The sequence below is a fragment of the Ranitomeya variabilis genome, chromosome 1, assembly GCF_051348905.1.
Source record: "Ranitomeya variabilis isolate aRanVar5 chromosome 1, aRanVar5.hap1, whole genome shotgun sequence".
NCBI classification, from domain to species: Eukaryota; Metazoa; Chordata; class Amphibia; order Anura; family Dendrobatidae; genus Ranitomeya; species Ranitomeya variabilis.
Window position 1 is genome coordinate 333,379,585 of NC_135232.1, and position 15,419 is coordinate 333,395,003.

At 45.3% G+C, this 15,419-nt stretch overlaps 1 protein-coding gene across 3 annotated transcripts in view; it reads left to right on the forward strand.

Annotated features, from left to right (window-relative positions):
- CDH24 (cadherin 24) overlaps window positions 1-15,419 on the forward strand; it is a 246,919-nt gene that overhangs the window by 56,920 nt on the left and 174,580 nt on the right. The window lies entirely within an intron of this gene.

The window sequence follows — 15,419 nt, forward strand, 5'->3', positions numbered from 1 at the left end:
CAGATTCAGTGGATCAGGCAGAGAAAATCTTGCTGGCTTTGTGTCGGTCAGGATGAAGCGGAGGTATATTGTCAGAAGTTTAGAAAGTGGTCTGTGCTTACTCAGTGGAATGAGTGTGCCCTGGCGGCAATTTTCAGAAAGGGTCTTTCTGAAGCCCTTAAGGATGTTATGGTGGGATTCCCCACGCCTGCTGGTCTGAATGAGTCTATGTCCTTGGCCATTCAGATCGATCGACGCTTACGTGAGCGCAAAACTGTGCACCATTTGGCGGTATCTTCTGAGCAGAGGCCTGAGCCTATGCAATGTGATAGGACTTTGACCAGAGCTGAACGGCAAGAATACAGACGTCAGAATGGGCTGTGTTTTTACTGTGGTGACTCCACTCATGCTATCTCTGATTGTCCTAAGCGCACTAAGCGGTTCGCTAGGTCTGCCACCATTGGTACTGTACAGCCAAAATTTCTTTTGTCCGTTACTCTGATTTGCTCTCTGTCATCCTATTCTGTTATGGCATTTGTGGATTCAGGCGCTGCCCTGAATTTGATGGACTTGGAGTTTGCCAGGTGCTGTGGTTTTTTCTTGGAGCCTTTACAGTATCCTATTCCATTGAGAGGAATTGATGCTACGCCTTTGGCCAAGAATAAGCCTCAGTACTGGACTCAATTGACCATGTGCATGGCTCCTGCACATCAGGAGGATATTCGCTTTTTGGTGTTGCATAATTTGCATGATGTGGTCGTTTTGGGTTTGCCATGGCTACAGGTCCATAATCCAGTATTGGATTGGAAATCAATGTCTGTATCTAGTTGTGGTTGTCAAGGGGTACATGGTGATGTCCCATTGTTGTCAATTTCGTCTTCCCATCCTTCTGAAGTCCCTGAGTTCTTGTCGGATTACCGGGATGTATTTGATGAGCCCAAATCCAGTGTTCTACCTCCTCATAGGGATTGCGATTGTGCAATTAATTTGATTCCTGGTAGTAAGTTTCCGAAGGGCCGACTGTTCAATTTGTCTGTGCCAGAACACGCCGCTATGCGGAGTTATATAAAGGAGTCCTTGGAGAAAGGGCATATTCGCCCGTCGTCGTCACCGTTGGGAGCAGGGTTCTTTTTTGTGGCCAAGAAGGATGGTTCTCTGAGACCTTGTATAGATTACCGCCTTCTCAATAAAATCACCATCAAATTTCAGTACCCTTTGCCTCTGCTGTCTGATTTGTTTGCTCGGATTAAGGGGGCTAGTTGGTTCACTAAGATAGATCTTCGAGGGGCGTATAACCTTGTGCGTATTAAACAGGGCGATGAATGGAAAACAGCATTTAATACGCCCGAGGGCCATTTTGAGTACCTGGTGATGCCATACGGGCTTTCTAATGCTCCATCTGTGTTTCAGTCCTTTATGCATGACATCTTCCGAAAGTACCTGGATAGATTCATGATTGTATATTTGGATGATATTTTGGTCTTTTCGGACGATTGGGAGTCTCATGTGAAGCAGGTCAGAATGGTGTTCCAGCTCCTTCGTGCTAATTCCTTGTTTGTCAAGGGGTCTAAATGTCTCTTTGGAGTTCAGAAGGTTTCATTTTTGGGTTTCATTTTTTCCCCTTCTACTATCGAGATGGACCCTGTTAAAGTTCAGGCCATTTATGATTGGACTCAGCCTACTTCTGTGAAGAGCCTTCAGAAATTCCTGGGCTTTGCTAATTTTTACCGTCGCTTCATCGCTAATTTTTCTAGTGTTGTTAAACCATTGACTGATTTGACCAAGAAAGGTGCTGATGTGGTCAATTGGTCCTCTGCGGCCGTTGAGGCTTTTCAGGAGTTGAAGCGTCGTTTTTCTTCTGCCCCTGTGTTGTGTCAGCCAGATGTTTCGCTCCCGTTTCTGGTCGAGGTGGATGCTTCTGAGATTGGAGCAGGGGCTGTTTTATCTCAAAGAAGTTCTGATGGCTCGGTGATGAAACCATGTGCTTTCTTTTGTAGAAAGTTTTCGCCTGCTGAGCGCAATTATGATGTGGGCAATCGAGAGTTGTTGGCTATGAAGTGGGCGTTCGAGGAGTGGCAACATTGGCTTGAAGGAGCCAAGCATCGCGTGGTGGTCTTGACGGATCACAAGAATCTGACTTATCTCGAGTCTGCCAAGCGGTTGAATCCTAGACGGGCTGCTATGGTTCCCTCCGTTGACCCTCCTGCCCCGGTGTTAGTTGAGGGGGAGTTGGAGTATGTGGTGGAGAAGATTTTGGATTCTCGTATTTCGAGACGGAAACTTCAGTACCTGGTCAAGTGGAAAGGTTATGGTCAGGAGGATAATTCCTGGGTTGTTGCCTCTGATGTTCATGCTGCCGATCTGGTTCGTGCCTTTCATTTGGCTCGTCCTGATCGGCCTGGGGGCTCTGGTGAGGGTTCGGTGACCCCTCCTCAAGGGAGGGGGTACTGTTGTGAATTCTGTTCTCGAACTCCCTCCTGTGGTCATGAATGGTACTTCGGCGAGTTCTGTCTATGGACTCCCTCTGGTGGCTGTGAGTGGAGCTGCTGGTTCTGAAGTTCCTTCTCCAGCTGACCTCATTTAGTTCTAGGCTGGCTGCTCTATTTAACTCCACTCAGATCGTTACTTGATGCCAGCTGTCAATGTTCTAGTACTGGTTCAGTTCTCTCTTGGATCTTGCAGATGACCTGTCTACTCCAGCAAAAGCTAAGTCCCTGCTAGTTAAATTGTTTATCTCTGTTTTTTTGTCCAGCTTGCTATCATGATTTTGCCAAGCTAGCTGGAAGCTCTGGGATGCAGAGTGGCACCTCCGCACCGTGAGTCGGTGCGGGGGTCTCTTTTGCACACTCTGCGTGGTTTTTATAGTTTTTTGTGCTGACCGCAAAGTTGCCTTTTCTATCCTCAGTCTGTTTAGTTCAGTCTGGCCTCCTTTGCTGAAACCTGTTTCATTCCTGTGTTTGTGACTTCCATCTTAACTCACAGTTTTTATTTGTGGGGGCTGCCTGTTTTCTTTGGGGAATTTCTCTGAGGCAAGGTAGGCTTTATTTTCTATCTTTAGGGGTAGTTAGCTCTTAGGCTGTGAAGAGGCGTCTAGGCAGAGTCAGGTACGCTCCACGGCTATTTCTAGTTGTTGTGATAGGATTAGGGGTTGCGGTCAGCAGAGCTCCCACTTCCCAGAGCTGGTCCTGTATTACTAGTTTGCTCATCAGGTCATTCCTAGTGCTCCTAACCACCAGGTCACCATAACAGAGTATATAGCAATTTTTTATTTTACGTGCGCTGTGTTATATACTGCATGGGCTGTGTTATATCCTGCTTGGGCTGTGTTATATACTGCGTGGCCTGTGTTATATACTACGTGGGCTGTGTTATATACTACCTGGGCTGTGTTATATACTACGTGGGCTGTGCTATATATACTGTATTATGTGGGCTATGTTATATACTGCCTGGCTGCTATATACTATGTGGGCAGTGTTATATACTGCATGGGCTGTTATATACTACGTGGCCTGTGTTATATACTGCGTGGGCTGTGCTATATATTACGTGGGCTGTGCTATATATTACGTGGGCTGTGTTATATACTACGTGGCTGCTATATACTACGTGGCTGCTATATACTACGTAGCTGCTATATACTACGTGGCTGTGCTATATACTACGTGGCCGTCTGTGTTACGTGGGCTGTGCTATATACTATGTGGCTGCTACATACTATGTGGCTGCTATATACTACGTGGCTGTGCTATATACTACGTGGCTGTGCTATATACTATGTGGCTGTGCTATCTACTACGTAGCTGTGTGTTATATACTACGTGGCTGTGTTATATACTGCGTGGCTGTGCTATTTACGTGGTACGTACATACATACATACACCACGTACCACCACCATCTAGTAGATACATAACCAGCATGAAGTACATAACTCACAAAAGAAAGATTATTAGATGTCACTGGATTCATTGGAACAACATTAAACATTAGGGACCTCACTATAACCATGTAAGAGGAAAGATGTTCCTTATGTATTTATTGTTAATGTGTTCAGTGTGCAGTAAAAATAACCTGCAACATGATTCTTCAGGTCAGTACAATTACAGCGATATCAAACTTGTATAATGTTTGTTACATTTCAATGGTTAAAAAAATTCTGAATTTACAAAATGGCGACAGAAATCAATTTTTATTTACAGAGACCTGTATCTTACTCATTTTTCTGCCAGTGTATCTATAGAACAGCTTTTTTTTTTGCTGTTGTTTGAGCTATTGTTTTCATTTATGTAATGTTGGGTTTATAGATAATAATTTGATCGCTTTTTATTGCATTTTTGGGAGGGGTTCGGTGTCTGAAAAACAGCAATTTGTGTTTTATTTCTTTTTCTTTACAATATTTACTGTAAGGTTTAAGTTTATATTTTTATAGACTGGACCTTTGCAGGCACAGCAATACCAAATAAGTTTTTTTTTAATTTAAATAGTTTATATATTTTTTATATTACAAAAAAGAATGGGGTGATTCATACTGTTTTTTTCGAATTACTGTTTTAAGTCCCCGTAGTTGTCATGAACCTTCTTTAAGGGGAACCTGTCAGTAGGATTGTGCACAGTAACCTACAGACAGTGTCAGATGGCGCCGTTATACTGATTAAAATGATACCTTGGTTGATTAAATCTGTCTTGTGGTTGTTGTGTAATCTTTATTTTCAGTTTTGATTTAATGATATGCTTGTGCTCCAGGGCGGCCTGTGTGGTGCTCTGATTAGGTATTCATAATGCAGACTGCTGACAGGTCACTGATCCCTCACTGACCTGCCCCCTAGTTTACATAATGAATATTATATATATATTGGGAAAAAAAACTGCCAGCGGTGGCACCAGCACTGCAGCCTAATTGCATATGTACTGTCTGTGTTTATATTTAATTTCTTTGCTATCCCCGATAGCTACTACTGCGCAAGCGATGGGCGATGCCATCTTGGAAAAGGATTTTTTTTTCTCTAGCAAGATGGCGCCGGCGGCGCCATTTTCAAACTGATTTTTTTTTTTTTAAGGAATAACAGGAGAACAGCAAAGAAATTAATTATAAACACATTATATATGATATAAGGCTGGAGCGCAGGTGCTGTCGCCTGCCTGCAGAAGGTTTTTTTTTTCCAAGATATACAGCTCTGACAAAAATTAAGAGACCACTGCAAAATGTTCACTTTGTCTGATTTTTCTCTTTATAGGTATATTTATGAGTAAAATGTAAATTGTTCATTTATTCAATAAACTTCTGACAACATGTCTGTGCTTTCAGACCTCAAATAATGCAAAGAAAACAATTTCATAATCATTTAGAAACAACAATACTAATGTTTTAACTCAGTAAGAGTTCAGAAATCAATATTTTGTGAAATAACCATGATTTTTAATCACAGCTTTCATGCGTCTTGGCATGCTTTCCACCAGTCTTTCACACTGCTGTTGGCGCAAAAATGTAAGCAGTTCTTCTTTGTTTGATGGCTTGTGACTATCCATCTTGCTCTTGATTACATTCCAGAGGTTTTCAAAGGGGTTCAGGTCTGGAGATTGGGCTGCACATGACAGGGTTTTGATGTGTTGGTCTCTTAATTTTTGCCAGAGCTGTATATATAATATTCATTATGTAAACTAAGGGGGGGAAGGTCAGTGAGGGATCAGTGACCTGTCGGAAGCCATACACATAAATACCTAATCAAAGCACCACGTGAAGACCCCCCACAAGCCGCCCCAAAACACGAGCATATTATTAACTGAAAACTGAAAATAAAGATTAAACAACAACCACCAGACTGATTTCGTCAACCAAGGTATCATTTTAATCAGTATAACGGCGCCAACCTGACACTGTCTGTAGGTTACTGTGCACAATCCTGCTGACAGGTTCCCTTTAACAGGCAGACTTTGGCTGTATGACACAGCCATTTATGGTGTGGACTCTGCCCCTGAGCGCACTCAATACACTCGCTCCCATTCTGGCTCATTTAGTAGGTCCTGAGTTGACATATGAATAGGTACTATAAATGTTATACTTTTGGGAATGGATTGCACCTCTGATTGGCTCAGGAACACCCCCTTTGGCCCCAATCATTATCAGAGGAATATCTAATATCAGGATGTTCTTACCTCATAATAACATACTGTAATGCTACCAAGAAGGCAGAGCTAGAGTGGACCCTCTGGACCGTGGAAAGGACCTACCCCTGGGTGAGCAGACCTAGTGAGACGGACCCCTATACAGGGACCGTCAGGAGCAGGCCTGGAGGTCACCAGACCACAGTAGCAGATACCGAGAGGGACGGCTCAGAAGGAGGGAAGGGAATGAGACAAAAACAAAGAAAGTACTGGAGACGGTAATACTGGGACCAGGACAACTGGAGCAACTGCAACGAAAAATACACGCACAAAGATACAGGAAAACAGGGAAGCTGGAACGTAGGTGGATCTGCTGGGAGAGAGAGAGAGAGAGGGTTAAGGGAAATGAACGATAAGAAATGCAAACAGAGGCAGAGGAGAGCGCGGACACAGGATAATGCAGGACAACGTGAATAGCACGGGGATGCCAGACACTAGCGAATAGAGGGGCCAGAGACATAAGCGAAAAGCAAATGACGATCAGGCGCCACCATGCAGGGGAGATGGCCTGATATACCAGATACCTCACCCGGATTGGCTGGAAGAGATCACCGGATCCAGGTATCCAACAGCAGGAGGATTGTAGCGCGTGCGCCCTCTAGAGAAGCCAGGACGCCTGCGCAGGAAACGGATCCCTGTAGCAGAGCCAGAAACCGGAAACTGAGAAGGAGCACCGAGGAGAGGAGTGCGCTGGGAACCGGAAGCAGGAAGAGCAAGCGCCGCTGCAGAAGCACAGAGGACAGCGCGCCGGGACCCTGGAGCCGAGCGGCAGGAACGAACAGGGAGAACAGCCGCAGGAGGAGCGCGCCGGGACCCTGGAGCTGAGCGACGGAGGTGAGTAGAAGCGGCGCCGCTAACAGCGGCGCTGCTAACAGTACCCCCCTCCTTACGACCCCTCCCCCCCAGACTGGAGAGAAATTTGTTTAAAAGACAAGGAGCATTGATATTTTCTAATGCTTCCGACGATCTTTCCTCAGGACCGAAACTCTTCCAATCAATCAAGAAAAAATCTCTCCCACGAACGTTTTTCATGGCTAAAATATCCCTCACCTCAAAAATGTTATTGGCTCGGACGGATTGAGGAGAGGCACAGGAAGAAGGATGGAAGCGGTTAAGGATAACGGGTTTGAGTAGAGACACATGAAAGGTATTGGGAATACAGAGCGAGGCAGGCAACTTCAGCTTGTAAGCGGCATCGTTGACTCGACTCAGAATCTCAAAAGGACCGATGAAGCGAGGACCAAGTTTATAAGATGGTATCTTGAGTCTAATGTATCGAGAAGAGAGCCAGACCTTGTCGCCAGGTAAAAATGGAGAAGAATCCAAACGCCTTTTGTCGGCATGTTTTTTCATTCTTACAGATGCCTTGTTGAGTGCTTCCATATTGTAGAAAACTCCAAAGTCAAAGAATCAGCTGCCGGTACTCCAGAAGTTGAGGAAATCGGAAGAGGCATATTCGGATGCTGTCCAAACACAACGAAGAAAGGAGACTTAGCTGAGGATTCACTGGAATGATTATTGTAAGCAAATTCAGCCCAAGGCAGAAGACTGACCCAATCATTTTGGTGGGCATTAGAGAAGTGTCGAAGATAGGCAGCCACAATTTGATTTGTTCGCTCAGTTTGACCGTTGGTTTGAGGGTGGTAGGCAGACGAAAAATCCAGAGACACCTTCAGGAGTTTGCATAACGCCCTCCAAAAGTGAGACGTAAATTGTACTCCTGTCGGACACGATGTGTTGGGGAAAACTGTGGAGTTTGAAGACGTTCTAAATAAATACCTTCGCCAATTCTGGAGCCGAGGGTAGACCGGGCAGGGAAACAAAATGAGCCAATTTAGAGAACCAATCTACTACTGTAAGTATGACGGTACAGTCTGAGGACCTTGGTAGATCGGTAATAAAGTCCATGGCGATATGCTGCCACGGGGCAGAAGGAACTGGAAGAGGAAGCAGAGCGCCACGGGGTAACTGTTTTGGCACTTTGTTCTTGGCACAAGAGGGACAAGAAGCGACAAACTCTTTGACATCTTGACGTAACGTAGGCCACCAATAGTAGCGGGCGATGAGAAGGAAAGTCTTCTTAATCCCCGCATGGCCTGCCAATTTCGAAGAATGTCCCCAGCGAAGCACTGTTTCTCTGTCACCTTCAGCCACGAGGGTTTTACCCGGAGGCGGACTGAACATCCTTAAAGGAGCTACAGTGACGATCTTGGATGGATCCAAGATATGTGCTGGTTCTTCGTCGGTATCCTCTGGCTGGGAAAGCCTAGAGAGTGCGTCGGCTTTGATATTCTTGTCACCAGGCCGAAAACGAAGCTCGAAATCAAAACGGGCAAAAAACAAGGACCATCGGGCCTGTCGTGGATTAAGTCTTTGCGCAGTCTGAATATAGGCCAAATTCTTATGGTCAGAGAAAATTACAAATAGATGTACGGCTCCCTCCAGAATATACCTCCATTCTTCAAGTGCTAGCTTTATGGCCAAGAGTTCACGGTCTCCGATGGTATAATTGCGTTCTGATGCAGAAAACGTTTTTGAAAAGAATCCACAAGGAACCATTCGACCCACAGGGGACCTTTGGGACAGCACTGCTCCGGCACCCGAGGAGGAGGCATCAACCTCGAGAACAAATGGCTTGTTAATCTCTGGACGGTGCAATACAGGAGCGGAGGAAAAAGACTGTTTCAAGAGCGTAAAGGCATTCTCGGCCTCCGGGGTCCAAATCTTCGGGTTGGAACCTTTACGGGTAAGGGAGGAAAGAGGCTGAATCACAGAGGAAAAATTAGATATGAACTGCCTGTAGTAATTAGCGAATCCAAGAAATCGCTGGATGGCTTTTACTCCGTAGGGTCGCGGCCATTTGAGAATGGCATTCACTTTCTCAGCGTCCATCTTAAGTCCAGAATCTGAGATGATGTATCCAAGAAAGGGCAGAGAAGTTTGCTCGAAGAGACACTTCTCGTACTTAGCATAAAGACGATTTTCTCACAAACGTTGCAAAACCAAACAACACTTCTGTGGGTCGGTAAATCAGCTGAAAAACTAAGATATCATCTAGATACACCACAACACAGGAGTAGAGAAGGTCTCGGAAAATGTAATTGATGAATTCCTGGAAGACTGCGGGAGCATTGCACAAGCCGAACGGCATGACTGCGTATTCATAATGACCGTCCCGGGTGTTAAAGGCGGTCTTCCATTCATCTCCGGCGCGAATACGAACAAGATTGTAAGCACCCCGTAGAACTAATTTTGTGAAAATTGAATGAGAGGTAGAGGGTACTTGTTTTTGACCATGATGTTATTCCGACCTCTGTAATCAATGCAAGGATGAAGCGAACCATCCTTTTTCTTGACGAAGAAAAATCTCGCACCTGCGGGTGAAGACGACCTCCGAATGAATCCTTTAGTTAGATTTTCTTGTATGTATTCAGACATAGCCTGAGTCTCCACAGGAGAAAGCGGGTAAATTCTTCCTCTAGGTGGTGTGGAATCGGGAAGAAGCTCGATCGGGCAATCATAGGAACGATGCAGAGGAAGACTCTCAGCTTCTTTCTTATCAAAGACATCAATGAAGGACCAGTAAGGAGAAGGTAATCCGGAGGGGACGGAAGCCGCCAATGGAGGGACAACAGGACAAACAGAGCAAGCGCCGCTGCAGAAGCAGAGGACAGCGCGCCGGGACCCTGGAGCCGAGCGGCAGGAACGAACAGGGAGAACAGCTGCAGAAGAAGCAGGAGGAGCGCGCCGGGACCCTGGAGCTGAGCGACGGAGGTGAGTAGAAGCGGCGCCGCTAACACATACATTAGTAGTATCTAGCTTGCTTGCCTGATAACACCTTATCCGGGCACGTTCGCTCGTCACTAGTAACAACATTGTTTAACCATGTTGCATAGAATATAAACAAAACCCAATAATAAATGAGAACTAAATGTCCCCAACTACAAGTTAATAAAATGCAAAGCTTCATTTTAAAAAGAAGCAATATAGTGGTTATGTACATTGCTAAAAAAAAAATAGAGAACACTTAAACAACACAATGTAACTCCAAGTCAATCACACTTCTGTGAAATCAACCTGTCCAGTTATGAAGCAACACCGATTGTGAATCAATTTCTCCTGCTGTTGTGCAAATGGAACAGATTTTGTGAATCAATTTCTCCTGCTGTTGTGCAAATGGAACAGATAACACATAGAAATGATAGGCAATTAGAAAGACAACCCCTATAAAGGAGTGGTTCTACAGGGTGTGACCACAGACCATTTATCTGTTCTCATCCTTTTTCGCTGTTGTTTTGGTCACTTTTGCATTTTGTTATCGCTAGCTTCTCCTTTGTGTAAGGAGGAACAGGAGGAGCAGTGCCAGAGCTCTGCAAACTGACCTCCAGCAGGCCACTAACATCCATGTGTCTGTTCAAACTGTCAGAAACAGATTCCATGAGGATGATATGAGGGCCTGACGTCCACAAGTGAGTGTTGTGCTTACAGCCCATCAAAATGTAGGGCGATCGGCATTTGCCAGAGAACACCGAGATCGGCATTTTCGACACTGGCTTCCTTCGTTTTCATAGATGAGAGCAGGTTCACACTGAGCACATGTGGCAGAAGTAACAGATTCTGGAGACGTCATGGAGAACGTTCTGCTGCCTGCAACATCCTCCATTATGACTGGTTTGGTAGTGGGTCAGTAATGGTGTGGGGAGGCATTTCTTGGAAGGGCCACACAGCCCTCCATGTGTTAGCCAGAGGTACCCTGACTTCCATTTGCTACCGCGATGAGATCCTTAGACGCATTGTGAGACCATATGCAGGTGCAGTGGGCCCTGGGTTCCTTCTGATGCATGACAATGCTAGGCCTTGTGTTGCTGAAGCATGTCAGCAGTTCCTGCATTATTAAGGCATTGATGCTATGGACTGGCCTGTCCGTTCACCAGACCTGAATCCAATCGAGCGCATATGGAACATCATGTCTCGATACATCTACCAACGCCATGTTACACCATACACTGTCCAGGAGTTGACTGATGCTTTAATCCATATCTGGAAGGAAATTCCTCAGGAGAACATTTTCCGCCTCACCAGGACCATGCCCAGGCATTGTAGGGAGGTCATACAGGCACGTGGAGGCCACACACTACTGAGCATCATTTTTTTGTCTTGAGACATTTCCACTGAAGTTGGATCTGTAGTGACACGGTGATAGTGTGACCAGGATATAGGCCAGGGGCACTAGCCGAGAATGCGAGCCAATACACACGAAGTGAGAAGACCAAGGTGTGTAGAGCGCACAGGATCTGAGCTAGGCCGGTCACGTGATCACAGGGGCGGAGCTAAGCTGGCCATATGACCACAGGGGCGAAGCTCCCCCGCGAGCGGACGGAGAGCCGACCGTGATGCGGAAAAAGGTGCGCAAACCGAATAACGAAGTAAAAGCAAAGCCAAGGGTCAGAAGCCAGACAAGTACAAGGTAACCAAGGGCAAGACAGACGAGTAAACAGGGACAAGCCAAGGGTCGAAATACCAGGAGGGACAAAGCAGTACCGAGAAGGAAGACACAGACAGTAATAAAGGGACAAACCGGGTCATACACAGCGAAACTCACACACGCAGAGGAACAGCGATTACAGTCGAGTAACCTGGGTCAGCAATCTCTAGCTGAGTAAACAGAAGTATCACTGGCACTGGTCCCAGGAACTACCAGCATTAAATAGCCACCCCAGAACCAAAGAGAGGCAGACAAACTTAACCCTGACCTGACCAGGATGGAGCAGAACCGCCCCATCCTGAGTCATGACAGGATCAGCCTGTAACTTGTTTTTCTACTTATATTTTGAGTATCATTATAAATCCCGACCTACATGGGATATTAATTTTGATTTACATTGATCATTTGTATGTTTAAGGGTATGTGTCCACGTTCAGGAAACGCTGCGTGTTTGACGCTGCGCAGAGCCGCAGCGTCAAACACGCAGCGTCCAGATGTTACAGCATAGTGGAGGGGATTTTATGAAATCCTGTCTCCACTATGCGTGGTAACACGCATCCGGCGGCCCTGCTATTCCGGACATGCAGCGCGTCTTTTTAGATCGCAGCAAGTCCGTGTACCTTCTTTCGACGCTGCGCCGACGCAAGGTAAATCACAGGGCCCTATGTGTGGGGCGCGATGATGCCGGATGTGTGCAATGAACACATCCGGCATCATCGTGTCACAGAAGGGGGCGGGGCTTAGGGCGGAGCTGGTTTGCCGCTCCGTCCAAACCACCGGCCATCCTGAAGGTGGACACATACCCTTAGTGTTCTCAACACATTCCACTATGTAATTAATAAAGATTTGCAACTGGAATATTTCATTCAGTGGTAGCTAGGATATTGGTATTTTAATGTTCCCTTTATTTTTTTGAGCAGTGTATATTAATACTCAAAAACCTGAAAAATGTGAAAGATTTTTCGAAAAGCGGTAAACGATTGTAAATTGCAAAATTTATTATCATAAGTTTTTGGTTAGAGGAATGTAACCTGTCAGCAGTAATTTTCCAAGTGGCCAATATGTTTGGCTTTTCTGTTTCTAGACTTGTCTCTTTCCTTGGAATATACATCACAAGCAGTGTGCTCACAGTTTTCAGGCCGACACAACAAGAAATGGCAGAGAATGATTTATTTACTGCTGTTCTTTACTCCTTGTTTCCTCTCTACAGTAAAAGGTGTAAACCAGAAGACTGCAGTAACACACTTGTTGCATTATGTGATAGAGAGAGAGAAAGCGATCGATTCAGAGAGAGCGACATTTGGAGGGAGAGAGAGAGAGATAAACTGATATGTATCTTAGTCCTTACTTACTATTTAAGACATACAACAAATTTGTGGGGCCAATTTCATGGAAAGCTGAACTGAATATATTTTATGTAGAGGAAATTGATATGTACACATGGGAACATTCAAGGAAAATAGCCCTAATTCATTAAGACTGGCATTTTGTAGGCACCGCTGCAGTACGATGCGCCTAATTCATTACGTTGTTACTGCCTGTTAATGAATTAGGCGCATCTTACAACTGCCATTCGCTTCCGCAAGAAACATGACATCAGCCAGGGGATGACATACATTTCTGGCATAATTTACGTTACGTTGTGATGAATTTGCCAGGCAGTTTTCGTATCTCCCAGGCAGTTTTCGTATCTCCCTGTCTAGTCACAGATCCTTCCAATCTGACGGAGCTGGTCAGGAAAATTGCACATTTGTTTTCTTAACTTTGAGTTGTGCAATTTTATTTTTACATTTCAAGGGTATTTTTTTATTTTTTTGCCAGAATAAACACTTTGATAAATTGGGCACTACATACTTATTTGCTCTGTCATTTTGCTCTCAGAACTTGCTGATTATTTTGTATTTGACTTTATTTTTTTATTAGAACGCTACAACATACGGTAACTACCGTATATAGGTTGCGGGGGTACGTGAAGCTGGACCTCAGTGCATAGGGGGCTATAAACCATGCTGTCAGAACAGCGAAGTCATGGGAAACCAAAGCCAAAGAGTTATGACATGCTGATCTAGCAAAAGCACAATTGTCATTAAACTCTATGGACGTGTATTTTGTTTGTGTATTGTAAAAATCTAGGCTACAAAGCAGAATTAGATTGGGTGAAATCTGCGATATAAAGGACATTTTGAAGTCTGAAATATGCCCTTTCATCAGGTTGTATATGCATTTCATAAAGTTTTTTTGGGGGGGGGAACAAATAGTGCAAAATGAGCTACCTGCCGTCCTAAATACTGTATATTGGGATATCCTAAAGCTGTGCGTTGAGCCATATGACAACCTCGCAGCATCTATATTATGCAATTAGCACATTACCATGATAACAGTTAAGTAGAACCTGTCATTTGCCAGAAATATAACAAAATATTTTTTTTTTGCCTGGTGTAAATTCTTCTGTTTGGAATCTGGCATCAATTATTTTTTGTTTCTGTACCTCACCATACCTGACATATGGTCTCTTTTTTCTTGTATTTTTTTCCTAGTCTTTTTAGCCATACACTATATGTTATAGTCAGCCATATCTCAGGAATGGAGAGGTACAGGAGCAAATGCAGTGCTAGATTCAGAACAGTGGCATTTACACTAGGTAAAACATTACATATTTGTAACACCCCAGGTAACCGATTGTTACAGTGATGTTGCCTTCCTTTCATGCTTGGAGGCTGAGCTTCCCTCAGATACATATATCCTGGTCTGGAGGAGGAGTGAATGAGTCTGTTGGAGGGAGAGGAGAGAGAAGGAAGTCTGGAACAGAGTGCAGACTACAGAGCCGTGCAGCCAGGACTGAGCTGCAGCTCCAGGGAAGGACGAGAACCCGAGTGTTGAATGTAGTGCAGCAATTGAAGAAAGGAGCACCGTGGAGAAAGCAAGGAACTCAGAGAGGGATTGTGACCAGGCACCCTCAGAGCCAAAGCGCAGGAACCAGGCACTGGGAGCCCAAGGTTTTGTTGTACTCTAGGTCACATAGCAGAACCGGAGGGCTTAGAACTGTATGTGATTTGCCCACACCATGCCTGGAGGTGAAGCAGCATCTGAAGATCCCGGGTCGTGATAGAGACCCTGTAAAATGGCTCAAGCTGCCATCATACGGGTACCTGTTCTGGGACAGGAGTGAGAGTACTTTGCCAGCAAGCTATAGGCAGCAGGGACCTCGCATAGGGTGAGTAGGAAGGGTCACAGACCTCACCTAGGTGAGGGATCACCTTTGCCTCTAAGCCAGCCGGACCACATCACTACCCGTGCCTGGTATCCTGGACTGTGGACTGCTTCTACTAGTAAACCAGGTAAACACTTTACAACTCTGTGTCCTCCACTTATTTACCGGCAACCCACCATCCTTGCCATACACCTTGGGAGCCCTGGGGATTCCGCTTCACCTTGGGAAGCGTCACTATCTTGCTGCAACAACATCACCCCAGAGGGCCCCTTTAAGCAGCGTCGGTCTCTCTGACCGAGAACCACAGGTGTCTTCACGAATAGACGTTATTACCAAATTCCCTTTAAAGACTTTTCCCCCTTTTAAGTGACTGCCCAGGGCCACGGACCTGGTCGCAGCCACTGTAACATCCCCTTTAAGAGCAACCGGACCCGATACCGAGTATCCCCACGGCCCTGGAAGGCGTTCCATATTTATGGCAAGTGATAGATCCTCTTTAAATGGAATGTGTCACCAGGTTTAGCCACTTAATCTGAGAACAGCATGATGTAGAGATAGAGATCTTGATTCCAGTGACATGT